The sequence below is a fragment of the Macaca nemestrina genome, chromosome 8, assembly GCF_043159975.1.
Source record: "Macaca nemestrina isolate mMacNem1 chromosome 8, mMacNem.hap1, whole genome shotgun sequence".
Taxonomy (NCBI): domain Eukaryota; kingdom Metazoa; phylum Chordata; class Mammalia; order Primates; family Cercopithecidae; genus Macaca; species Macaca nemestrina.
In genome coordinates this window covers 54,863,186-54,890,318 of record NC_092132.1, presented here as the reverse complement: position 1 = coordinate 54,890,318, position 27,133 = coordinate 54,863,186, and the positions used below count along the sequence as shown (strand labels likewise).

General features: G+C 37.1%; 1 long non-coding RNA gene across 9 annotated transcripts in view; it reads right to left on the bottom strand.

Annotated features, from left to right (window-relative positions):
• LOC105497280 (uncharacterized) overlaps positions 1–27,133 on the bottom strand; it is a 326,269-nt gene that overhangs the window by 220,031 nt on the left and 79,105 nt on the right. For 7 of the 9 annotated variants that reach the window (XR_011606903.1, XR_003021605.2, XR_003021600.2 and 4 more), the window contains 2 exons: positions 8,364–8,437; positions 4,605–4,637 (listed from right to left, as the gene is read on the bottom strand). This is a non-coding gene — a long non-coding RNA (uncharacterized lncRNA). Of the gene's footprint in view, positions 1–4,604; positions 4,638–6,330; positions 6,521–8,054; positions 8,123–8,363; positions 8,438–27,133 lie in introns of all 9 variants that reach the window. The other 2 variants (XR_003021607.2, XR_011606905.1) reach the window with 2 other exon arrangements.

Sequence of the window (27,133 nt, the reverse complement as noted above, 5' to 3'; positions counted from 1 at the left end):
CTGTTTAATTCATTTTTTATTGATAAAGGTAAGATTTTTAACAGCTTAGTATGAGCTACAAGAGCATGACTTTTAAGTCAACTTAACGGTTTAAGAAAAGTATGAAAAAAGAGGTTTAGATATAAAGGTTAGTTTTGTTTTAAGCCAGAATTTTTCCCCAATTTAATAGTAATGCAGTCTCTTCCCAGCGGAAAGGGAGATTAGGAATCTAGTAGAAAAAAATGTAAATATACCATTTGGATTTTATAATGTTAATGTCATATTTAAAGGATCGCTATTCCAAAATGTTATGTACCCTTATTCAAATATAGGAATAAATTTTCATAAAAATAAAATAGTAACAACAGTATTCAGAAATTGGCAATGACTTTTGATAGCTTTACCTATGATCCTTCCAGTCGATGAATAACTTGACTCAGGTTTTTTATAATCTCTGTTGTCAATTTATCATAGTAACTTTTTTTACTTTTTCCTAAAGTTGTAATAATTGTTCTTTTTGAAGTTTCATTTATATTTACATGTACATTTATGCATTACATTTAAAATTCAGAATTAGAATATTCTTGACATAAGTTATTTTATACATGGAGAAACTCTTTAAAAATAATTCTCAAGCCTTAGTATTTCATATTTTAATAGGGTTTTATATGGCCTGCAATTGCATGCTCATCTTTCAATTATTTGCTTATGAACTATGAATTTAATTTTTAATTCTCTACATCCAAGGGCTTGTTTATGTAGGAATGGCTATTTCAACTCAATACCACCTCTTTATTTTGAAACAAACGTTAACCAATGCACAGTAAATTAGGAAATAAATATGATAGTAAAGCAATCATATGATGAAAGTCACATGGGATTCTCCAAACCATTTTTATTCCTCCTTTAGCTTAGAAGCCTAGAAGAAGGTTGATGATTCTTCTTAGAATGAAACTATCCTCTGATGGTTACATTTCTAGGATTCAATTTCTGCTCTTGTGAAAATAATGCATTCTTGAGTATGATGAACTACATAAACTGACAGTGTCTTATCTACTTGTATTTATTGGTTTTTAATATGCAAGAGCTTTGCTGTGGTTTATTGTTATGTGATCGGTTTTGTCATCTATATATCACCAAATACCTTTCCATTCAGAGACAACATGGAGAACAGTGGTGGGGAAGCCGTATTTTATGATACCTTTATTCTTCTACAGTCCATATTAGTAATAGACTGCTTCTGCACTCACATTAACAAAAAGTCCTTGCTCAAGCAAATCTTTAATTATCACTAAACTTATTAGTTTATACTTTTCCTGAGGAAGACAGACCACTGTTTTGACTTACAGACCATAATGTCCTAGGTCTTGCAAACTAAATAAGGATTCTAATTTTATCATAAAATATTGACTCAAACTGACTGGGAGATATTATATATCACTTATAGAAACCTATGAATTAGCTATTTCAATTTAACAAAAATATTTCTTATCAATCAATGATTAAAAAAAATCAATATAACTGTGGCAATATTTTTTAGATCCCAGTTCTCTTATTTTCTCATTGAGCAGAGATCCTCAGAGGCTATTTTTCTAAGACAGAGACATGTGATTGTGGAGGCCTACACCACCACAGGGATGATGCAGTGCTCAGGAGAGCACGATACAGAGAGGAAAGACAGTATGTGTTGCTTTAGGTCATAATTTGAGTAAAGAGGTTCAATCATCGCTGTCTTTGGCCAGGAGAGCATATGCGTTTCTACTCACTCCATAAGGAAAGATCAAAGTCAAGGACAAGGACATTTTATTTAACTCCAGCTTTGGGAATAGTGCTTTCATTCTGATGAGCAAGTCAATCAGTTAGGTTCAGAGTGCATGTAGGGTATCTTGTGCTCTCTTTCTTTAGATTTTCTCTTTTATATGTAGCTGGAGTGGTGACAAGGTGCAGTGCTCTTCATACTTGTTTGCAAAAGGAGTGAACCAAAAGCTTTTCTTCCCAGGATGTGTGTATGGTGCTTCTGTGCACATGCTCGCGTGTGTACACGTACACACACACACACACACACACACACACACACATCAAATGTAAGGTGCAGGGAGTAGAGATTTGGGGAGCAAGTGAGAAAAGGAAAAGAGAGCTCTGCTCCTCCTTTGTTTTAGGTTCCTTAAATAGAACTCTAGTCTATGCACAAAAAGCCCTTTTCAAGGTCCAGCATGGTTGTAAATCTCCCCTCTCCTTGCTGTGCTCTCTTTTCACATCTCCTGGGACCCGGAGAAGCTTACATGTCCTGAGGCTGACAAAACATCAGTTTCACCTCTCTGGAATCTTCGTGTTCCACACTTCCTGTGATTCACTTTATTCTACAATAATGTAGTCAAGTTTACAGTGCTATATACATCACAGTGGAAACTCCTTGGTTAACAGCTCTCTTCCCTATGACACTGTAAGTGCCATAAATGAGGAGCCATGTCTGTTTTGTCCTATGAGGGACCTTCCTGCACACAACACAGTGACTTACAGGTAGCAGATACCCAATGTAATATTCACTGAATTAATAAGAGGTTAAATAAAAGATGCAGGATTTAAACTCCACACTTCTCATTCTTTCACTTCCAACAGTCTGCCTATAGCATATAAACCCTTTGGATCCCTCTGAAATGTCACTTCTTCACATGGACTTTACCTGACCTCCTTATCTACAGTAGCTGTCTCTCCCACCTTCCACTGCCACTCATCATTCTGTACCTCAGCATCCTGTCTTCTTTCCTTCATGACACTTATCAACTTGTTTTCTCATCCACCCTTCCTCCCTTCCTTCCTTCCTCCCTCTCTCTCCTCCTTCCTCCCTCCCTTCCTTCCTTCTTTCCTTCCTTGTCTCTTTCTCCTTCCTTCCTTCCTTCCTTCCTTCCTTCCTTCCTTCCTTCCTTCCTTCCTTCCTTCCTCCCTCCCTCCCTCTCTACATTCCTCCCTCCCTCCCTCTCTTCCTTCCTTCTTTCCTTCCTTCCTTGTCTCTTTCTCTTTCCTTTTGAGATTTATCTCATCCACTCCTGCTGTGGAAGCACCATCAGCATGAGGGCAGTGGCTTATTCCCTCCTGTTCATGATAGTGCACCCATCATCTAACTCAGTGCAGAAGCACAATTAGAATAATACTCCTAGTGCTTACTTTTAGGTTAAAATATTGAGATGAGAATGCAACATTTCTGGAAGCAAAAGATACATCTGATTTTGGAAAATCCATGGTTCTTAGCCCCAGTGGAAAACAAATACATCACTCCTGCCCATAGATTATGGCAGTTGTGAGAACGATCTCAACAATATCTCACTCTGTCTTTCCCTTTTCTTGGTCAGCCTGAAATCTACTAGCTAAAGGTAGCCATCTATCTGCCTTCAGGAAGAATGCAGTTATGTGAGACCATATGCTATTAAAGCACAAATAACTTTCTCCTACATGATTCACAAGCTTGGGAATCTTATGTAAAAATAATGTAAATCACCCTAGCGTTAATGAAAGAGTAAATTATTAGGTATTATAGGTATCAGTATGCCTAAGTGGGTTCATTTTATTTTCTGGAACACCAAACATTATTTCTTTCCCTCCAACTAAGAATTTATATGTCTCAGATTAGAAATTACTGTTTTAGGAGCTCTCAGAGGATGAGCATTTGTTTACCAAATACACAACCACTCTCTTGCACATCCAACTAACATTGAATTGGGTGTTCTCTGTTTTTCTCCTTTTTGACATGACTTGACACATTAGAATGTGACAAAAGAATTTCTATTTGGCAGAATTTCCTGCTCCATATTTAATTAACCTGTCCATACTAATGCCACGTTTGAATAAACAACTAGTAGCCCAACCCCCTGGAGAAGATTTTAACATAATGTATGAAGATTCTGTCAAGTCCACCTTTGAAGTTGTCTCCTCTGATTATTAGAAACTTACCACTGGTTTCAGGTATAATCACTATGGGAGATAGAATGTATTACACAGCAATTTCAGTTCATGGTCAGTAGTCATGGCAACACAGGAGGATAAATCTTAAAATGAGAAATAATCTCCAAGGGCAAGAGTTTGCATCTTGCTTCCAGATGTTTGCAGTTTTATTTTTGGAAATAAATAAGCTATTTGGGATTTTTAAAGTCTTAAAAATCTATTTTGAAGGTACAATGTTTAAATGTTTTTCAAAGTGAAAAACTGCACCATGTTTTCTAAATAGCACCATATGCTAAATTTTCTTTATAGCTTTTTGGATGCTTTAAAAATTTTCTCATTTAAGAATTACACCAATTTTTTTCTAATTCATTCACAGTCAATAAATATTTATTGAGCACTTGATTTGTGCCAGACACCTTGCTAGATATTGAGAATTCAGAGATGATTTTCTTTTGCTGACTTTGAATATGAACAAGGGATGGTTCTATGTATGCAGATACAGGAAACATTTATATTTGCTATATTTGTGACACAAATCCTCAAGAATCAGAAGTATTTAGTCAAAGAAAAAAATAAAGAGACAGAATTATTCTTTATCTGTAATATGTATAGAATAGGAAATACTGTGTATAATTATATATTTAGTTTACAAGCAAATTTAAGTAACAAGTATAATTATTTATTACCTGGTACTATTCTCATCCACTGGTACCTTTGTCCTGGAGGGAAAAAAATCCTGTGTCATGCTTACAGAATAACATCAAGCATTGTGAAGACATTGAGTCAGTAAAATGTGGGTACTTTTAGAAATACAGTGAAACTTTGGTGATTCTGCCCTTCTGCTCCTCTCCTTGTACCCTCTCTCGGGTATCCCAAGAATACCCAAGATGTTCCTGAACAAAACAAATCTATAACATTGTTAAACAACTCAAACAACTCGTTCTACATGCTCTCCAATGTTTTCTAATTTCCTGCTGGGTATGTCCATTTGAAATGTTACCAGCACCCCAAGCCCGATTCACTTGAATGTAAAAATAACGGTCTCTCCTTCCTCCTCTGTTTCCTGAGAACGGCCATATTATTTGCTCACAGTATATTCAACTTCTTTCTCACTCATATTTGCAGTCACTCACCACTCCACACACTCTTCCCATTCATCTTTTCTCCTACATGAACTTGACAACCACAGTCCTATTAGACTTTTATGATCATTTTATTCCTACATTACAAACTTTCAAATGAATCCTCTTGCCTCCATGCTTATTTTTCTTTCCTCCATCTGCACACTACTGTCAGATCAATCTTTCTTAGCAGAATCTCTTAAATAAGCCAATTGGAAGATGGGTGTGTGGAACTTGTAGAACCACAACCCATTTCTCTGACTAGGAAATGTCTGTATAATGATGATTTTGTTTAAGGGCAGGGGTTGGCTGAAAAAAAAGAGAGATAATGCTTGAGGCATGAGTGGATACCTGAAGTGGAATGACAGTAGAAGGAGATATATCTAGGGTGAACAGGAGAGATGGAGAGTGCTCATTTCTTAGAGAGTATGAACCACCAGGTATGCCCCTTGTATAAGAAAAAGGGAAGCAAGAACCTGCTGGAATCTGTGGAATTTAGGCTCGAGTTGCTTTTCTCCAGTACTTTGTAAGCAGCAAACCTATACAAAAGGCTAGAGGAAAAGAATATGAACAAGTTTGTTGCTAAGCATATGCAGTTTACTCCCTGGGACCTCCACAATTAATTCGCCTTGGGGGATGGTTCTTGAGTTCCTGAAGAAGTGATGGTAAGGACCATATACTAAAAAATCAGCTGTTAATGTACACATTTTGATCAAAGGCTGTTGATACTTGGGAGAATATGCTTACGAATAATCTTTAAGGCCACTTTTCAATTTAACAAAATAAAATTGATTAATTATCTATAGTAAAAAGTTCAAAAATTTTTATATTTCTGTTTTTAAAGTCTTTCTCAAACCCATTCCAATTTACTATTCCATACTTATTCCTATTTTCCCACAGAGTTCTGTTGGCTCATTTCAAGGTTAAGTTATTAAATGTGTCTTCAGTGTGCCAGGGACCAGAACTACAAAGGTAGATCAGAATTCCTGTTTTCAGGGAATACTCAGTGCAGTAGGGGGAAACAACTGTCTAATCAGTAATTACATTGCAACGTGATACATACAACAAAATGTGAATGTGCAGAAGACACAGATGGACCAGAAGTGAGAATGGCTTGTGGAAGCCTTCACAGAGGAGGGAACTTCTGGCCTAGCATTTACACACCTGTTTGTTTTTCCTCATGCTTCCTTCTGCCCATGACCTCCTGCCTCCTGATTAACTATGCAAAGCCCTCCCAAAGTTCAGTACCAACTTTAATTGCACCTCTCCCATACATCATTTCTGTCCCCACCTGAGGTGAGCATTTCCTTAGTTAGTGTCTGAAGGATATATTCAGCAATCAATAATCTGCTTGTGGAACTTCACGGTCTTGAAATGTGATTTAAATATTTTATTTGTTTATATTACTTCACCAAGAAGCTTCTAAATTACTTTAGAGCTGGAATCAGTTCATAATGCCTTCTTTGTAGTAACTGCAGTGCCTTAAGAAATATATACATTATATTATATTATATAATTATATTATATATAAATATATATATACACACACACATATATAAAATCTAGTGAAGTGTTGGTTTCTTGATATTAGTGGAGGTTAACTTTTTAGGACCTAGTTCTATTCATGACTTACAGTTTTCATCAATTATTTTATAAATTAATTTGACATTCAAATTACTCTTTTCCTCTCACACCACATTATTTATTCCTTTCTTTGAATTAGAGCCTATCTTTCATAGTGGATTTTTATATGCTTTTTTCTCTCAGTGGACTCTGAACATCTCATGGTCGATATACAAGTTTTATTTACATTTTATTTCCTATCATATCTTGTCAAGTGTTTTCTATGCTAGTCAGGTGAACAACATTTGTTTAATTAAGTGATATATATTCTGAATAAAAATTTTATAACCAAGAACAGTATTATTGAATGCAGAGTTAAAATTCCATAATCATGTAACAAACTTGATGAAGATTGTAAGTTTTTATAATCAATAACATATTTTTCATTCATTCCTGTTTGTCTCTGCCACGCCTCTAGCTGATGTGTGCTTCAGATTTGAAAATTAATTTGAGAAGCCAAACTGTTTCATGCTTTTCAAAGTTATAAGTATAGTTACATATGTTTATATTTATATGTACACACAAATGTAAAGCAATGATGCCTGTATTACAATGATGGTCAGTTAATATTGTTTGTGAGAATTGTAAATTATCTCACTATCCTTTATTTCTACTTTGCACTAGATACATCTATGAGTTTGTGACACGTGTCTTGTAAGTACCTCTCATCTCATCTGAGGGGTTTCAAGGGAAAAGTAAGCCACAGACACCAAATGTTCCCATCCTCAAGTTAGAAAGTTAGCAAGAATGGGACATTAGACATATACTTAAAGGGAAATGGTTACAGAAAAGAGGAAAAATATAATATTAAAAAAGGATGTGAGATTGAAGACAAATTTTACCTACTGTATATTTGTGTATCATGCACTTAGCTGAATGCAATGTTCATGTAGAATATATTTCAGTAGGAACTTCATTTTCATTACAGCTAGCTCATACTTACATACGCCTAACAGTTTGTGAAGCACTTTCAAGCACATCAGCTCTTTTGACATTTACAACAGTTTCTAAATGAGAAAGGAAAGCCGTTTGTATATCTGTGCCTTGTCCAATGTCAGGCAGTTATTGCCAGAGTCAAGAACTTCTGATAGTTTTCAAGTCAACAAAGATTATCAATTTCCCAAAGAATGATGAAAAATCAACTTTCTCACTATTATACATCCTGAATTAGTTTTCTAATTAACATGGAAAGTTTATGAAATCACTTTATAAAAGCAATCTCCCAATTTTTAGTGGGATCTGTGCAAAAGGACTTCCCTTTGCTTGGGTCCTTGGTGCTTTTCTTTCTTCTGTTTTAACATGCACTGATTATATTAGACCCCCAAATCTCTTCCTTTTGGGAGCAATTAAAAGACTAACAGTATTTTTAATCCAAATATGCAAAGTACTAACCTTTAAAGGTCCACTCCATAAAATGCTTGTTTTTCTGTATGACCTTTTACGCTTCCACACTAAGTCACCTTATAGAGCAAGACATTCAACTTGTTAATGTTGCAAATCTCTGCTCTTCCAAAAGAATGCTAGTATTTAAGGGAACACCACCGAAAAACCCTTTCCATGCTGGCCATTCAGAGTGGTCTGAGCAGCTTGGGCATTTTTACATCATGCAGACATACTCTCTGAGTGCCATGAACACTTTACAGGCTTGCCATTAAATTTCATTCAACATATAACATTTATTTTTGCTTTAATTGAGCTTACCTATTGTTTCAGTAGCATTCTATCGAGTGAAGTGTTGACTCCACTGCATATTGCAAGCAGTAGAATTAGGCTCACTATGAGTAAAGAGACAGAGCAAAATGTCAAGTCAAGGCCAAAATAAGCTCTAGGGTATAATGAAACACATAAGGAAGAACAGCTCAGGAAGGGAATAATTAGATTCAATATAACACAGTGCTGAAGGGCCAACCCAGGAATTGTCATTATTGTGCAGCTTTTATATTCACTGGAAGACACGGCAACTCTTAATAGTGATTTCATCACCATTATTGCTGACTTGTTCAGTGTTGTTATGAGTGCTATATTCCTTCTTATGAGCCATTGAAATGCTAATATTTAAATGTGTAGTGTATGGCTACAATGTCCAATATTTGGATGACGGGTACGCTAGAAGCTTAAACCCCACTATTACTTATGTAATACCCATTTAATAAACAAGCACATATGCCCCTTGAATCTAAAATAAATAAATACATAAATAGATGGGTAGTGTATACAAAAAAGTTTAAAGACTTGTTTAAGGGGAGTGCTAACATGGCTAGAGGAATGGGGCACTGGAATCTTTATAATTTTAGAATTGCGATAACATATGGTATTTCATTTATAAGGCTAAAACTACAGAACTGGAATACGGATAAGCTTTGAAATTTCTCTCCAATGACAATACTATTTCAATCCATTTATTAATTGCCATCAATTCATCAATGATGGCACTAATGTTATGGTTTTTGTGGCATGGCTTTCTGAATACAAGTTGTGCCAAAAACTGTGAATTATACCCCAATGTTTGTTTTCTCGTATTTCTTTCCTATAGTAGACCTCCTTGAGTTTTAGCTGGGAAATGGATGCCCAAGCTAGACATCACATTTTCCAACCTTGCTTGCAGCTTAGAGTGGATATATGGAAAAGTTAAGCCAATAGGATGTAAGTGGTGATATGTGCAACTTCTGCTTACTCTGACTTCCTCCCTTCCCACTGGCGAGGGAATTGCAATGACTGAAGAAAACCCAAAAGCCACATGGTAAGGTTCAAAGATCCTCTGTACTGGCCTTGAACCACTCACTTCTGAACTATCTATGAAAGAAAAATAAACTTATATTTAAAGTCAACAAATAGCTGTTGCGGCAGGTTTGTTTGTAGCCTAAATAATGCAGAAATGCAACGCCTCTGTTGATGAGACTGAATTTCATTAGTCTAGAGAAATTTAAAATCTATGACATTGTCCTCACTGACATTCTGTACTAACCAACAAACTCCCAACAGAATAGATTCCGAAGGCTAAAAGAAACTAAATGAAATGCCGTAATTCACAAACTAGAATTTGTTTGAGGAGAAGTAACTTTTCTGAGAGTGCTAATCTTCTACTAAAATAATTGATCCTTTGTTTTGAATAGGTCTGTAAAGCAAAAGTGAAACTTTTTTAGGGTTAAAAAAATCCAAGTAAGTCATTATGACATGTGCCATTCTTTGCTAAGTTTGGGTTTTTAAGAAACTATTGACTCATAATAAAGCTTAGATTAAGCTACTCCCAACTACTCCCAACTGAATACTGAAATCTGGATTGTGGCCTGCCTTTCTAAACAACCAGACTCACTGTAGATCAGCTTAATAGGAATGCATGAAGTAACATGTTTTTCATTCAATTATTCTTCTCCTTACAATTCGAATTCTTATATTAAAGTATCCAGTGATGTACTCACCAAAAGCAAACTAGTTGAGCACAATACTTAAAATACAAGTACTTTTTAAAAGGCAAAATCCTACATACTGTTATACATGAACCTTAAGAATTATGGGGCATTGTCCATGTCTTCTTTTCTCTTTGTAGTGTTAGTAAGAAGGATTTCTAATTTCCCTCCTTTGATAACAGAAGTGTCAATGACCCCTGGCTCTCAGAGTTGATCTTCCTTTTGGAGTTTATAAACCTTATGGTTTTCCGGGAGATAAAATAGGTTTTGAGTGTGACTCACAGTTCCACCACTTATTTACCATCTGTCTTTCTGGAGGTTAATTTACTAAGCCTTGCTTTTTTCCCATATTTCACTTCTCTTTTCAATTGATACATAGTATTTGTAAGTATTTGGGGGGTATATGTGATATTTTGACACATGCATACAATGTGTAATAATCAAATTAGAGTAATTGGGACATCCATCACCTCAAACGCTTATCATTTTCTTTGTTTTAGGGAAATTCCAAATCTTCTCTTATGGATTTTTTGAAATATAAAACAAATTATTGTTAACTACAGTCCCCCGACCATTTTTCTGTGCTCATTACCAAGCTCTCTTCATCCCATCCTGTCCCATACCCTTTCTAGCCCCCGGCAACCATTCCATTCTCCGTCTGTTTGAGACCAACTCTTTCTAGCTCCCACATGTGACAGAGTACATGTGATATTTGTCTTTCTGTGCCTGGCTTGTTTCACTTTTGTTCTCCAGACATCCATTTTGCTGCAAATGACAGGATTTCATTCTTGTGTATGGCTGAATAATACCCTTTTGTGTATATATACCACATTTTCTTTATTCATTCATGCATTGTTGGACATTTAGGTTGATTCCATATCTTTTCTATTGTGATTATGCTGTGATAAAAACGGGAGTACAAATATCCCCTCAAGCATATCTCATACTGCTTTTCTTTCTTTTGCATATATGTCCAGCAGTGGGATTGCTGATCATATGGAAGTCCTATTTTTAGTTTTTTGAGGAAACTCCATTCCGTTTTTCATAGTGGCTTCACTAGTTTACATTCCCCCAATAGTATAGGTGAGTTCCCCTTTCTCTGCATCCTTCTCTGCATCCTTGCCAGCAATTATTACCTTTTTGTCTTTTTTATGATAGCCATTGTAACTGGAGTGAGATTACATCTTATTGTGGTTTTGATTTGCATTTCCCTCCTGGTTAGTGATGCTGAGTATTTTTTCATACACCTGTTGGCCATTTGTATGTCTTTTGGTCTCGTCAATAAATGGTGCTGGAAAAACTGAGTATCCACATGCAGCAGAATGAACCTAGACCTCCATCTCTCACCATATACAAAAATCAAATCAAATTGATTTAAAGATGTAAATATAAGACCTTAAACTACGAAACTACTAAAAGAAAATATGCTGGAAACACTTCGGGACATTGGTGTGAACAAAGTTTTTTTGAGGTAAGACCCCAAAAATGCAGCCAAGAAACAGATCTTATGTCAGACGGTGATAAAAGTTATAGAGAGGAATAAAGAAAGGTAAAGGAAACAGTACTAATGGGCATGGGTAGGGTATTGCTGTTTTTTAAGACAGTCATGGAAAAGCTCTTTGAAACACTGACAGTGGAGGAGAGACCCAAAAGCTTGACTGAGCATCTTTCAGTGAAAGAGCATTTCTGGTGGGGAAGTAGCAAGTACAAAAATTTTGAAGCAAGAATATTCTTGACATATTCAAAGAAAAGCAAAGTGGTCACGATGGCAGAAGTGGGCCAGGCAAGAGAGAGGGTGGTAGAAAATGGGATAGGACAGGAAGACTAAAGATCCTCCAGGACCTTTAATGCTATTGTTAGGAAAGTTTCTTACTCTGAATGAGACAAGAAGCCAGTAAAAGCATTTGTGCAAAGAGACCATCTGATTTAATGTTTAGAAGGAACTCTCTGTAGTGGATAGAACAGTAGAGCAAGACTAGAGACCTCACATCTGCTCAACCCCTACCACTTGTTTGGTTTACTGCTGTATCTCCAGCATTGAGAACAATATCTGCAGCATTGTAAGCACATAATAAACATTTGTTGAATGAAGGTGTTGATTAAATGAAAGCATATAAATTACTTATTTAAGACATGGAACAATCAAAGGGCTCAATAAATGGTAGCCGGTAATTTTTTATCTCTATCAAAATAACAGCCACTCACTTCCCTGGATTCTTCCTTGCTTAACTCTTAGAATAATTTCACAAAGATTTAAAATTATTTTCTACAGCTCAATTTTTTCCTATAAGTAAACTAGTAATAAAAAATGCATAACATAAATACAATTACACTGCAATATATCTTTACAATTATTTTTTCCAAACAGAAAAGAATGTTTTTAAATTTCAAGGTAACATCCTGCCCACAAGCTCAAGAAAGAATATATACATATAATATTTTAATTTTCTGATTCAAGACTAAGTGTTCTAACTTCCCTACACTAGTAATACAAATATCATGCAAAATCCTTGTCACTTAAAGCTACTGTTAAATATTAGAGCATAAGTAGTCATATGTAGAGAATGAAACTGGACAAGCAATTATCATATACAAAAATTAACTTGAGATGGATTAAAGACTTAAATGAAAGGCCTCCAACTATAAAAATTCTAAAAGAAACCTAGGAAATACCCTTCTAGACATCAGCCTTGGCAAAGAATTTATTACTAAGTCCTCAAAAGTAATCGCAATAAAAACAAAAATTGACAAGTGGGACCTAATTAAACTAAAGATCTTCTGCACAACAAAAGAAACTATCAACAGAAGAAACAGACAACCTACAGAATGGCAGAAAATATTCGCAAACTATGTATTCAAGAATTGTCTAATATCTAGAATCTATAATGAACTTAAATCAATGAGAAAAAAACAAATAATCCCATTAAAAAGTAGTCAAAGAGGCCAGGTACAATGGCTCACACCTGTAATCTCCGCACTTTGGGAAGCTAAGAGAGGTGGATCACTTCAACCCAGGAGTTCAAGACCAGCCTGTGCAACATGGCAAAACCTCGTCTCTACAAAAAAATTTAAAAATTAGCCAGACATGGTTGTGTGCACCTGTAGACTCAGCTACTCAGGAGGCTCAAGTGGGAGAATCATCTGAGCCCAGGGTGACTAAGGCTGTAGTGAGCCATGATTGTGCCACTACACTCCAGGCTGGGTGACAGAGTGGTGAGACCCTGTCTCAAAAAAAAAAAAAAAAAAAAAGAAAAAGAAAAAGAAAAAGAAAAGGACATGAACAGACACATCTCAAAAGAAGACATACAAGTGGCCAAAAAATATGAAAAAATACTCACCATGACTAACTATCAGATAAATGCTAAGCAAAACCACAATAAGATACCATCTCATCAACTTGTCATCTACATTAGGTATTTCTCCTAATGCTATCCATCCCCCAGCCCCCCAGCCCCCAAAAGGCCCTAGTGTGTGATCTTCCCCTCCCTGTGTCCATGTGATCTTATTGTTCAACTCCCACTTGTGAGTGAGAACATGCAGTGTTTGGTTTAATGTTCCTGTGTTAGTTTGCTGAGACAAGAACTCATGTTTAATGTTCCTGTGTTAGTTTGCTGCAAAAGACATTAACTCATCCTTTTATATGGCTGCATAGTATTCCATGTTGTATATGTGCCACATTTTCTTAATCCAGTCTATCATGGATGGATATTTGAGTTGGTTCTAAGTCTTTATTATTGTGAACAGTGCTGCAATCAACATACGTGTGCATGTGTCTTTATAGCAGAATGATTTATAATCCTTTGGGTATATACCCAGTAATGGGATTGCTGGGTCAAAGGGTATTTCTGGTTCTAGATCCTTGAGGAATTGCCACATTGTCTTCCACATTGGTTGAACTAATTTACGCTCCCCACAACAGTGTAACAGTGTTCCTATTTCTCCACATATTCTCCAGCATCGGTTGTTTCCTGACTTTTTAACGATCCCCATTCTAACTGGCATGAGATGATATCTTATTGTGTTTTTGATTTGCATTTCTCTAATGGCCAGTGATGATGAGTTTTTTTTCACGTTTGTTGGCCACATAAATGTTTTCTTTTCAAAAGTGTCTGTTCATATCCTTTGTCTACTTTTTATGAGTTCTTAGTTTTATTCTTGTAAATTTGTTTTATTCTTGTAAATTTGTTTAACTTCCTTGTAGATTCTGGAGATTAGCCGTTTGTCAGATGGATAGATTGCAAAAATTTTCTATCATTCTGTAGGTTGACTGTTCACTCTGATGATAGCTTCTTTTGCTGTGCAGAAGTTCTTTAGTTTAATTAGATCCCATTTGTCTATTTTGGCTTTTGTTGCCATTGCTTTTGGTGTTTTAGTCATGAAGTCTTTGCTCTTGCCTATGTCCTGAATGGTACTGCCTAGGTTTTCTTCTAGGGTTTTTATGGTTTTAGGTCTTACGTTTAAGTGTGTAATCCATCTTGAGTTAATTTTTGTATAAGGTGTAAGGAAGGGGTCCAGTTCCAGTTTTCTGCAGCTGGCTAGCCAGTTTTCCCAACACCACTTATTAAATAGGGAATCCTTTCCCTATTGCTTATTTTTGTCAGGTTTGTCAAAGATCAGATGGTGCTAGATGTGTGGCATTATTTCTGAGGCCTCTGTTCTGTTCCATTGGTCTATATATCTGTTTTGGTACCAGAACCATGCTGTTTTGGTTACTGTAGCCTTGTAGTATAGTTTGAAGTCAGGCAGCATGACACCTCCAACTTTGTTCTTTTTATTTAGGATTGTCTTGGCTATACGGGCTTTTTTTTTTTTTTTTTTTTTTTTTTTTAGCTCCATATGAAATTTAAAGCTGTCTTTTCTAATTCTGTGAAAAAAGTCAATAATAGCTTGATAGGATAGCATTGAATCTATAAATTTCTTTGGGCAGTATGGCCATTTTCATGATACTGATTCTTCCTTTCCATGAGCATGGAATGCTTTTCCACTTGTTTGTGTCTTCTCTGATTTCCATGAACAGTGGTTTGTAGTTCTCTTTGAAGAGGTCCTTCACATCCCTTGTAAGTTGAATTCCTAGGTATTTTATTCTTTTTGTAGCAATTGTGAGTGGGAATTCACTCATGATTTGGCTCTCTGTCTATTATTGGTGTATAAGAATGCTTGTGATTTTTGCACATTGATTTTGTATCCTGAGACTTTGCTGAATTTGCTTATCAGCTTAAGGAGATTTTGGGCTGAGACGATGGGGCTTTCTAAAAATACAATCATGTCATCTGCAAAGAGAGACAATTTGACTTCCTCTCTTCCTCTTTGAATACCCTTTATTTCTTTCTCTTGCCTGATTGCCCTGCCAAAACTTCCAATACTATGTTGAATAGGAGTGGTGAGAGAGGGCATGCTTGTCTTGTGCCAGTTTTCAAAGGGAATGCTTCCAGCTTGTACCCATTCAGTATGATATTGGCTGTGGGTTTGTCATAAATAGTTCTTGTTATTTTGAGATATGGTCCATCAATACCTAGTTTATTGAGAGTTTTTAGCATGAAGGGGTACTGAATTTTATCAAAGGCCTTTTCAGCATCTATTGAGATAATCATGTGGTTTTTGTCATTAGTTCTGTTTATGTGTGATTTGCATATGTTGAACCAGCCTTGCATCCCAGGGACGAAGCTGACTTGATCCTGGTGGATAAGCTGGGTTTTTTCTTGTTGTTGCTTTTGTTTTCTTCATTCAGAGATGGAGATTCTCTCTGTCATCCAGCCTGGAGTGAAGTGGTGCGATCTCGGCTCACTACAACCTCTGCCTCTCAGGTTGAAGCAATTCTCCTGCCTCAGCCTCCTGAGTAGCTGGGACTACAGGCGTATGCTGCTATACTTGGCTCATTTCTTTTCCATTTTAGTAGAGATGGGGTTTCACCACATTGCCCAGGCTGGTCAGGAACTCCTGAGCTCAGGCAATCCGCCTGTCTTGGCCTCCCAAAATGCTAGGATTGCAGATGTAAGCCACCGTGCCTGGCCGGATAAACTTTTTGATGTGTTGCTGGATTCAGTTTGCCAGTATTTTATTGAAAATTTTTGCATCAATGTTCATCAGGGATATTGGCCTGAAATTTTCTTTTTTTGTTGCGTCTCTGCCAGGTTTTGGTATTAGGATGATGCCATAAAATGAGTTAGGGAGAAGCCCCTCTTTTTCCATTGATTGGAATAATTTCAGAAGGAATGGTACCAGCTTCTCTTTGTACCTCTCGTAGAATTCGGCTGTGAATCCATCTGATCCTGGGCTTTTTTTGGTTGGTAGACTATTACTTACTGCCTCAATTTTAGGACTTGTTATTGGTCTATTCAGGGATTCATCTTCTTCCTGATTTAGCCTTGGGAGGGTGTAGGTGTCTAGGAATGTTTCCATTTATTCTAGATTTTCTAGTTTATTTGCATAGAGGTGTTTATAGTAGTCTTTGATAATAGTTTGTATTTCTGTGGGATCAGTGGTGATATCCCCATTATCATTTTTTAATTGTGTCTATTTGATTCTTCTCTCTTTTCTTCCTTGTTAGTCTGGCTAGCCATCTATCTATTTTGTTAATCTTTTAAAAAACCAGCTCCTGAGTTTACTGATTTTTTTGAAGAGTTTTTCATGTCTCTATCTCCTTCAGTTCTGCTCTGATCTTAGTTATTTCTTGTCTTCTGTTAGCTTTTGAATTTGTTCTTGCTTCTCTAGTTATTTTAATTGTGATGTTAGGATGTCAATTTTAAATCTTTCCCACTTTCTCCTGTGGGCATTTAGAGCTATACATTTTCCCCTAAACACTATTTTAGCTGTGTCCCAGAGATTCTGATATGTTGTGTCTTTGTCCTCATTGGTTTCAAAAAACTTATTTATTTCTGCGTTAATTTCATTATTTACCCAGTAGTCATTCAGGAGCAGATTGTTCAGTTTCCATGTAGTTGTGCAGTTTTGAGTGAGTTTCTTAATCCTGAGTTCTTATTTGATTGTACTGTCTGAGAGACTGTTTGTCACTGGTTTGACAGACTATTTGTATATCTATGTAACAAACCTGCACATTCTGCACATGTATCCCAGAGCTTAAAGTAAAAAAAAAAAAAAAAAAAAAAAAAACCATCTCACACCAGTCAGAATCGTTAGTATTAAATAGTCAAAAAATAACATATGCTGTTGAGGCTGCAGCATAAGTTCTACATTATTTCGTGAAAATGTAAATTAGTTCAGTCACTGTGGAAAGCAGTTTGGAGATTTCTCAAAAATTAAAAATATAGCTACCACTTAGCCCAGCAATGACAATTGGGTTGATACGCAAAAGACAATAAATCATTGTACCAAAACCACATATGCACTCATACGTTCATTACAGCACTATTCACAAGAGCAAAGACATGGAATCAACCTAAGGGCCCATCAACAATGGACTGGATAAAGAAAATATGGTACATATAAACCATGGAATACTATGCACCCAGGAGAAAGAATAAAATAATGTCCTTTGCAGCAGCATAGATGCAGCTGGGGGGCATTATCCTAAGTGAATGACACAGAAATAGAAAACCAAATACTGCATATTTTCACTTACAAGTGGAATTTAAACATCGAGTACACATGGAGATAAAGATGGGAAATGGACAATGGGGACTACAGGGGAGAGAGAGAAGGATGGGGAAAAAGGACTAAAAAAGTGTCTATTGGGTATTATGCTGACTACTTGGATGATGCATTCAATTATACCCCAAACAGCACCACACAGTATACCCTGGTAGCAAACCAGCATATGTACCCCCTGAATCTAAAGTAAAAAGTTGAAATTTTAAAAAATAAAGCAAAATATTTTCAGAAATATCTAAATTACCTTATTTATATATCCATGAAATAAATACCAATTACAATTTTTAAGTAGGTTATATACTCTAATTTGAATTTGGAGAAAGGTACTCAGACTTAAGGGGATGGGGAAAGATTACAGGGGGAAGGAAAAGAGGAGATATTCAATGACCCAATTCATTGAATAAACAACCCTAATTGAGTGATTTTTAACTGGAGAAGTTTTGCCCCCGCAGGGTATGTTTGGCAATGTCTAGAGGCGTTTGGTAGTCATAGGTCACTCTGTCTCTCTCCGTGAATGTATGTGTGTGTGTGTGTGTGTGTGAGAGAGAGAGAGAGAGAGAGAGAGACAGAGAGACTGACATCTAATAAGTAGAGGCCAAGAGATGTGATATGTGATTAAACATCCTATTATGCACAGGACAACCCTCACAATGAAGCATTATCCTACCCAAAATGTCAGTAATGCTTAGATTGAGAAACCCTGATAATCCAAACCTTTCCAGGCCCATAAGCAGACTTGACATTCAATTTTGCACTATTACAGCACAGAAGCCAACATCTGTTCTGATTAGCTTGAGACCTACCAGTTGTTAAATATTTTGAGTATCAATCACTTAATGGCAAAACTGAGACTGAGACCTATACCTTAAGATTCCAATAATCATTTTTCTTACTATGACGCTACTTCATGTAATGTGTCTGGAGGTCGGTAGTGTTTATTCTGTATTTGTTTTGTAGGAAAGTAATAGCTTGTCGTTTGCTTCATATGAGGAAGGTAAAGATTTTGAGAAAGAAACTCATTTTTTTAGGAATGAATTTTTCTCTGATCTTCTGCTCTATTGCTGTGTGCTGCACACTAGAAGAATGAAAGCAAATGAGTAGTCACTTCTCTGAGCTCCAGCAAAATCAGAAGGAGGTCTGTTCCTTGAGAGTTCTAGCTACTCTGCTTAAACAGCTTTTTGTGCTCTTATCATGCTGAGTATATTTCAGCACTGCAATGTGTATTCTTGTCTTGATTTTGACAAGCTATGGAAATGGGATTTTATGTCCTTGTATGCTTTCATTTGCCGGGTAACTCTTTCTTTCTTTCTTTCTTTTGAGACGGAGTCTCACTCTGTTGCCAGGCTGGAGTTCAGTGGCGCGATCTCGGCTCACTGCAAGCTCTGCTTCCCAGGTTCACGTCATTCTCCTGCCTCAGCTTCCCAAGTAGCTGGGACTACAGGCACCCACCACCAAGGGCTAATTTTTTTTTTTTTTTTTTTTTTTTTGTATATTTAGTAGAGACAAGATTTCACCATGTTAGCCAGGATGGTAGCTGGGTAACTCTTAATAATAGAATTATATTTTACACCTATTAAGAAGTGAATAAGAACCCACTTGTGAATTAGACCCTCAAATCTGTCAATAACACTTTGGTTCCATCAGCAACAATTCACTGGGTTTGAGTGAGGGTATCACTCTTTCCAATTCTTAAAAAGCAAATCCTTCTCTAAATTAAAACTGAAAATAAAATTTCAGTATCCAGCTCTGTTTTGCCTCTTCAAATTACCTTGAAATTTGTTGTATATCCTTGTCCCAAACAATCTCACCAGTAATCGTAAAATATTAAAAGATTTCAAAGAAAGAGTGGCAGAGAGAGATTGAGATGTCGGTTATCAGGGGGAAAATATGGTAGAGTATCTGGTTCTGGCTGCATTCCCTAAATTAATTCATTAGGTTAAATGAGTAATTTAGTGAATAATAAGATTTATTAAACACAAGGATTTTTTTTTTCCAGTGGGGTTTCAACCAACAGTTTCTGAACTGAAGACTAAATCCAGCTCTCACTAAAATTTGAACTACCAAGTGCCCTTACTAATTGCATTTATTTTTTATTTTTAACTGCCAATGCCACTGCCTAGTTGAGCCTTCTATTACTCTTCAATTACACTTTTTTTTTTTTTTTGACGGAGTCTTGTTCTGTCGCTCAGGCTGGAATGCAATGGCACGATCTTGGCTCACTGCAATCCCCACCTCTTGGGTTCAAGCAGTTCTCCCTGCCTCAGCTTCCTGAGTAGCTGGGATTACAGGGGCCCACCACCATGCCTGGATAATTTTTGTATTTTTTAGTAGAGACAGGCTTTCACTATGTTGGTCAGGCTGGTCCTGAACTCCTGAGCTCAGGTGATCCACCTGCCTTGGCCTGCCAAAGTGCTGGCATTACAGGTGTAAGCCACTGTGCCAGGTTACAATAGCTTCTTAACATTCCATTTCCCCAGCCTGGAATTCAAGTCTTCCAGCTTTAAACTCCAGTCTAACCTCCAAAATTATGTGTTACATTGGTAACACCAACCTCGTGGAAGACATAGTATTGGTGTTAACTGTTGTCCTTCTCCCCATATATAATATCTAAGAGGCCCTACCATCAAGTGGACACACATTTTTCCAGACTTTCATCTCTTCATAGTCCATGTAGAAGCAGCAATGTTTCAGAGTCAATTAAAAATACTCCTTTGGGAGGCCAAGGCGGGCAGATCACCTGAGGTCTGGAGTTGGAGACCAGCCTGACCAACGTAGAGAAACCTTGTCTCTATTAAAAATACAAAATTAGCCAGGCATTGTGGCACATGCCTGTAGTCTCAGCTACTTGGGAGGCTGAGGCAGGAGTACTGCTTGAACCTGGGAGGTGGAGGTTGTAGTGAGCTGAGATCAGGCCATTGCACTCCAGCCTGGGCAACAAGAACAAAACTGCATCTCAAAAAAAAAAAAAAAAAAAAAAAAAAAAAAAAATCCCCGGGATATCTGAGGGAAAATGGCAGAGAGGAGGCGGGACTAACTTGTAGTTCCCACTTGGATGGACAGAGCAGCATGTAGAGACCCACATCATGAACTTTTGCTCCATGAACTACTGCAGGAACATGCCAGCAAAGCTCAGGGAATCTACAGACCCTTTGAAGGAGGTGCATTGCAGCTGCAGGCTCCATGGGACAGCTGAAGAACTGTGAGCTGGCTTGCTTTTTCAGGTGGGAGGCTTGCAATCTGGGGCAAGTTCTCAGCCATGCTCATCAGCTGCCTGGAAATAAACCCAGCGCTCTTGGGAAGCACTGTGGGAATAAGACTGGACTTTCAGGCTGTGGGCTGCATGGGAGATGGGTGAAGCCTGTGGCTGTGGCTTTCCCCAACTTCCCTGGAGACCCACATATGTAATGCAGCAGGCAAAATCCTCCTCAGAACATAACTCCACTGGCCTGGGAACCACAACTCCAAACCCCTACCCAAGGAGAATCTGAGCTCAGGCCCGCCCTCAACCCTGCCCCAACCTGATGGTCTTTATCTACCTGTTCTGGTAGCCAAAGACAAAGAATATAATCTCTTGGGAGCTCTAGGGCCCCACCCACTGCCTGACCCTCTCTATACTGCCACAGTTGATGTACTTTTGAAAGGGCCACCTCCTGCATGGAGGCCAACCAATACAAAACCAGTGCACTTAACAAAAACAACCAAAGACTTCTAGAGTCCACTTTACTCCCCTGCTACCTTCACCACAGCAGGTGCTAGTGTCCACAGCTGAGAGACCTGAAGATGGACCACATAACGGGACTCTTTCCAGATACTCCCTGGTACTAGCAGAGCCCGGTAGCTCCGCTGGGTGCCTAGATCCAGAAGAGATGCAACAATCACTTCCTGAGAGTTGGCTCTCAGGAAGCCCCATCCCTAGGGGAAAGAAGAAAGCACCACATCAAGGGAGTACCCCATGGGATAAAAGAGTCTGAACAGCAGCCCTGAGTCCCAGATCTTCCCTCTGACATAGTCTAACCAAATGAGAAGGAACCAGAGAAACAATTCTGGTAATATGACAAAACAAGGTTTTGTACCAACCCCAAAAGATCACACAAGCTCACCAGCAATGGATCCAAACCAAGATAAAATCTCTGAATTGCCAGAAAAAGAATTCAGAAGGTCAACTATTAAGCCAATCAAGGAGGCACCAGAGAAAGGTGAAGTCCAACTTAAAGAAATCAATAAAATGATACAGGATATGAATGGAAAAATGTCTAGTGACATAGATAGCATAAATAAAAAACAAACACAATTTCTAGATATGAAGAACACACTTAGAGAATTGCAAAATGCCCTGGAAAATCTCAGCAATAGAATCAAACAAGTAGAATAAAGAATTTCAGAGCTCAAGGACAAAGCTTTCGAATTAACCCAATCCAACAAAGACAACTAAAAAAGAATTTTAAAAAATGAACAAAGCCTCGAAGAAGTTTGGAATTATGTTAAATGACCAAACCTAAGAATAATTGGTGTTCCCAAGGAAGAAGATAAATCTAAAAGTTTGGAAAACATATTTGAGGGAATAATTGAGGAAAACATACCTCGTTTTGCTAGTGATCTAGACATCCAAATACAAGAAGCTCAAAGAACACCTAGAAAATTTATTGCAAAAAGTGCCTTTTACTCCAAAAAGGCACATAGTCATCAGGTTATCTGAATTACAAAGGAAAGAATCTTAAGAGCTCTGAGGCAAAAGAATCAGGTAACCTGTAAAGGAAAACCTATCAGATTAACAGCAGATTTCTCAGCAGAAGCCCTGCAAGCAAGAAGGGATTGGGGTCCTATCTTCAGCTTCCTTAAAACAATTATCAGTCAAGAATTTTGTATCCTGCAAAACTAGGCTTCACAAATGAAGGAAAGACAGTCTTTTTCTGACCAACAAATGCTGAGAGAATTTGCCACTACCAAGTCAGCACCAGAAGTACTGCTGAAAGGAACTCTAAATCTTGAAACAAATCTTTGAAATATAACAAAATAGAATCTCCCTAGAGCATAAATCTCACAGGTCCTATAAAACAACAACACAATGAAAAAAAAAGCCAAGGTATTCAGGCAACAAATAGTATGATTAATAAACTAGTACCTCACATCTCAATACTAATGTTGAATATAAAAGGTCTAAATGTTCCACTTAAAAGATACAGAATGGCAGAATGGATAAGAATTAACCAACCAAGTATATGCTGTCTTCAAGAGATTCACCTAATACATAAGGACTCACATAAGATTAAGGTAAAGTGGTGGAAAAGATATTTCATGTGAATGGACACCAAAAGTGGGCAGGAGTCGATATTCTTATATCAGACAAAATAAACTTTAAGGCAAAAGCAGTTTAAAAAGACAAAGAGAAACATTATATAATGATAAAAGGACTAGTCCAACAGGAAAATTCCACAGTTCTAAATACAGATGTACCTAACACTGGAGCTCACAAATTTATAAAACAATTACTACTAGACCTAAGAAATGACATAGATAGCAACACAATAATAGTGGGGAACTTCAATACTCCACTGACAGCACCAGACAGGTCATCAAGAGAGAAAAAGTCAAAAAGAAAACAATGGACTTAAAGTATACCCTACAACAAATGGACTTAACAGATATAAACAGAACTTTCTACCCAACAACTGCAGAATATGGATTCTATTCAACAGCACATGAAACATTTTCCAAGATAGACACTGTGATAGGCTACAAAACAAGTCTTAACAAATTTAAGAAAATCAAAATTACAGTGAGTACTCTTAGACCTCAGTGGAATAAAATTGGAAATCAACTCCAAAAGGAACCCTCAAAACCAAGCAAATATGTGGAAATTAAATAACCTGCTCCTGAACGATCACTGGGCCAACAATGAAATCAAGATGAAAATTAAAAAATTCTTTGAGCTGAATGATAATAGTGACACAACCTATCAGAACCTCTGGGATACAGCAAGGCAGTGCTAAGAGGAAAGTTCATAGTATATTTCATGCCTACATCAAAAGTCTGAAAGATCACAAATAGACAATCTAAAGTCACACCTCAAGGAACTAGAGAAACAAGAACAAACCAAACCCAAGCACAGCAGAAGAAAAGAAATAACCAAGATCAGAGCAGAAATAAATGAAATTGAAACAAAAAAAAAAATACAAAAGATAAATGAAACAAAAATGCTGGTCCTTTGAAAAGATAAATAAAACGGATAGACCACTAGCTAAATTAACCAAGAAAAGAAGACAAAAGATCCAAATAAGCTCAATTAGAAGAAAATGGGAGATATTACAACTGATACAACAGAAATACCAAAGATCATTCAAAGCTACTATGAACACCTTTATGTGTATAAACTAGAAAACCTAGAGAAGACGGGTAAGTTCCTGGAAATGTACAACTCTCCTAAATTAAACCAGGAAGAAATAGACACGCTGAACAGACCAATAACAAGCAGTGAGACTGAAATGGTAATTAAAAAGTTACCAACTGAAAAAAGTCCAGGACCAGACGGATTCACAGCTAAATTCCATGAGACATTCAAAGAATTGGTACCAATCCTACTGACACTATTCCAAAAGATATAGAAAGAGGGAATCCTCCCTAAATTATTTGATGAAGCCAGTATCACCCTAATACCAAAACCAGGAAAGGACATAAAAGAAAAGAAAACTACAGACAAATATCCCTAGTGAACATAGGTGCAAAAATCCTCAACAAATTACTAGTTAAGTGAATCTAACAGCATATCAAAAAGATAATCCATCATGATCAAGAAGGTTTCACAACAGGGATGCGGGGATGGTTTAAGTCAATAAGATAAACCACATAAACAGAAGTATAAACAAAAATCAGATGATCATCTTAATAGATGCAGAAAAAGGATTTGACAAAATCCAGCATCCCTTTATGATTAAAACCATCAGCAGAATCAGCATAGAAAGGACATACCTTAAGGTAATAAAAGCCATCTATGACAAACCCACAGCCAACATTACGCTAAGTGGGGAAAAGATGAAAGCATTCCCTTTGAGAGCTGTAACAAGACAAAGATGCCCACTTTCTTTTTTTAAAATTATTATTATACTTTAAGTTCTAGGGTACATGTGCACAACATGCAGGTTTGATATATAGGTATACATGTGCCATGTTTGTTTGCGGCAACCATCAACTGGTCATTTACATTAGGTATTTCTCCTAATGCTATCCCTCCCCCAGACCCCCAAGCCCCAACAGGCCCTGATGTTCCCTGCCCTGTGTCCAAGTGTTCTCATTGTTCAATTCCCACCTATGAGTGAGAACACGCGGTGTTTGGTTTTCAGTCCTTGTGACAGTTTGCTGAGAATGATGGTTTCCAGCTTCATCCACATCCCTGGAAAGGACATGAACGCATCCTTTCTTATGGCTGCATAGTATTCCATGGTGCATATGTGCCACATCTTCTTACTCTGGTCTATCATTGATGGACATTTGGGTTGGTTCCAAGTCTTTGCTATTGTGAATAGTGCTGCAATAAACATATGTGTGCATGTGTCTTTATAGTAGCATGATCTATAATCCTTTGGGTATATACCCAGTAATGGGGTTGCTGAGCCAAATGGTATTTCTAGTTCTAGATCCTTGAGGAATCGCCACACTGTCATCCACAATGGTTGAACTAATTTACACTCCCACCAACAGTGTAAAAGTGTTCCTATTTCTCCACATCCTCTCCAGCATCTATTGTTTCCTGACTTTTTAATGATTGCCATTCTAACTGGCATGAGATGGTATCTCATAGTGGTTTTGATGTGCATTTCTCTGATGACCAGTAATGATGAGCATTTTTTCACATCTCTGTTGGCTGCACAAATGTCTTCTTTTGAGAAGTGTTTGTTCATATCCTTTGCCCACTTTTTGATGGGGTTGTTTTTTTCTTATAAATTTGTTTGTGCTCTTTGCAGATTCTGGATATTAGCCCTTCGTCAGATGGATAGATTGCAAAAATTTTCTCCCATTTTTTAGGTTGCCTGTTCACTGTGATGGTAGTTTCTTTTGCTGCACAGAAGCTGTTTAGTTTAATTGTATCCCATTTGTCAATTTTGGCTTCTGTTGCCATTGTTTTTGGTGTTTTAGTCATGAAGTCTTTGCCCATGCCTATGTTATGAATGGTATTGTTGATGTTTTCTTCTAGGGTTTTTATGATTTTTAGGTCTAACATTTAAATCTTTAATCCATCTTGAATTAATTGTTTTTATAAGGTGTAAGGAAGGGATCCAGATCAGCTTTTTCAGCTTTCTACATGTGGCTAGTGAGTTTTTCCAGCACCATTTATTAAATAGGAAATCCTTTCCCCATTTCTTGTTTTGGTCAGGTCTGTGAAAGATCAGATGGTTGTAGATGTGTGGTGTTATTTCTGAGGCCACTGATCTGTTCCCTTGGTCTATGTATCTGTTTTGCTACCAGTACCATGCTGTTTTGGTTACTGTAGCCTTATAGTATAGTTTGAAGTCAGGTAGAATGATGCTTCCAGCTTTGTTCTTTTGACTTAGGATTGTCTTGGAGATGCGGGCTCTTTTTTGGTTCCATATGAAATTTAAAGTAGTTTTTTCCAATTCTGTGAAGAAAGTCATTGGTAGCTTGATGGGGATGGCATTGAATCTATAAATTACTATGGGCAGTATGGCCATTTTGACGATATTGATTCTTCCTATCTATGAGCATGGAATGTTCTTCCTTTTGTTTATGTCCTCTTTTATTTCGTTGAGCAGTGGTTTGTAGCTCTCCTTGAAGAGGTCCTTCACATCCCTTGTAAGTTGGATTCCTAAGTATTTTATTCTCTTTGTAGCAATTGTAAATGGGAGTTCACTCATGATTTGGCTCTCTGTTGGTTTGTTATTGGTATATAGGAATACTTGTTATTTTTGCACATTGAATTTGTATCCTGAGACTGCTGAAGTTGCTTATCAGCTTAAGGAGATTTCGGGCTGAGACGATGGGGTTTTCTTAATACATAATCATGTCATCTGCAAAAAGGGACAATTTGACTTCCTCTTTTCCTAATTGAATATCCTTTATTTCTTTCTCTTGCCTGATTGTCCTGGACAGAAGTTCCAACACTGTGTTCAATAGGAGTGACGAGAGAGGGCATCCTTGCCTTGTGCCAGTTTTCAAAAGGAGTGCTTCCAGCTTGTACCCATTCTGTATGATATTGGCTATGGGTTTTTCATAAATAGCTCTTATTATTTTGAGATACGTTCCATCAATACCTAGTTTATTGAGAGGTTTTAGAATGAAGTGCTGTTGAATTTTATTGAAAGTCTTTTCTGCATCTATTGAGATAATCATCTGGCTTTTGTCTTTGGTTCTGTTTATGTGATGGATTATGTTTATTGAATTGCATATGTTGAACCAGCTTTGAATCCCAGGGATGAAGTCGACTTGATCTTGGTGGATAAGCTT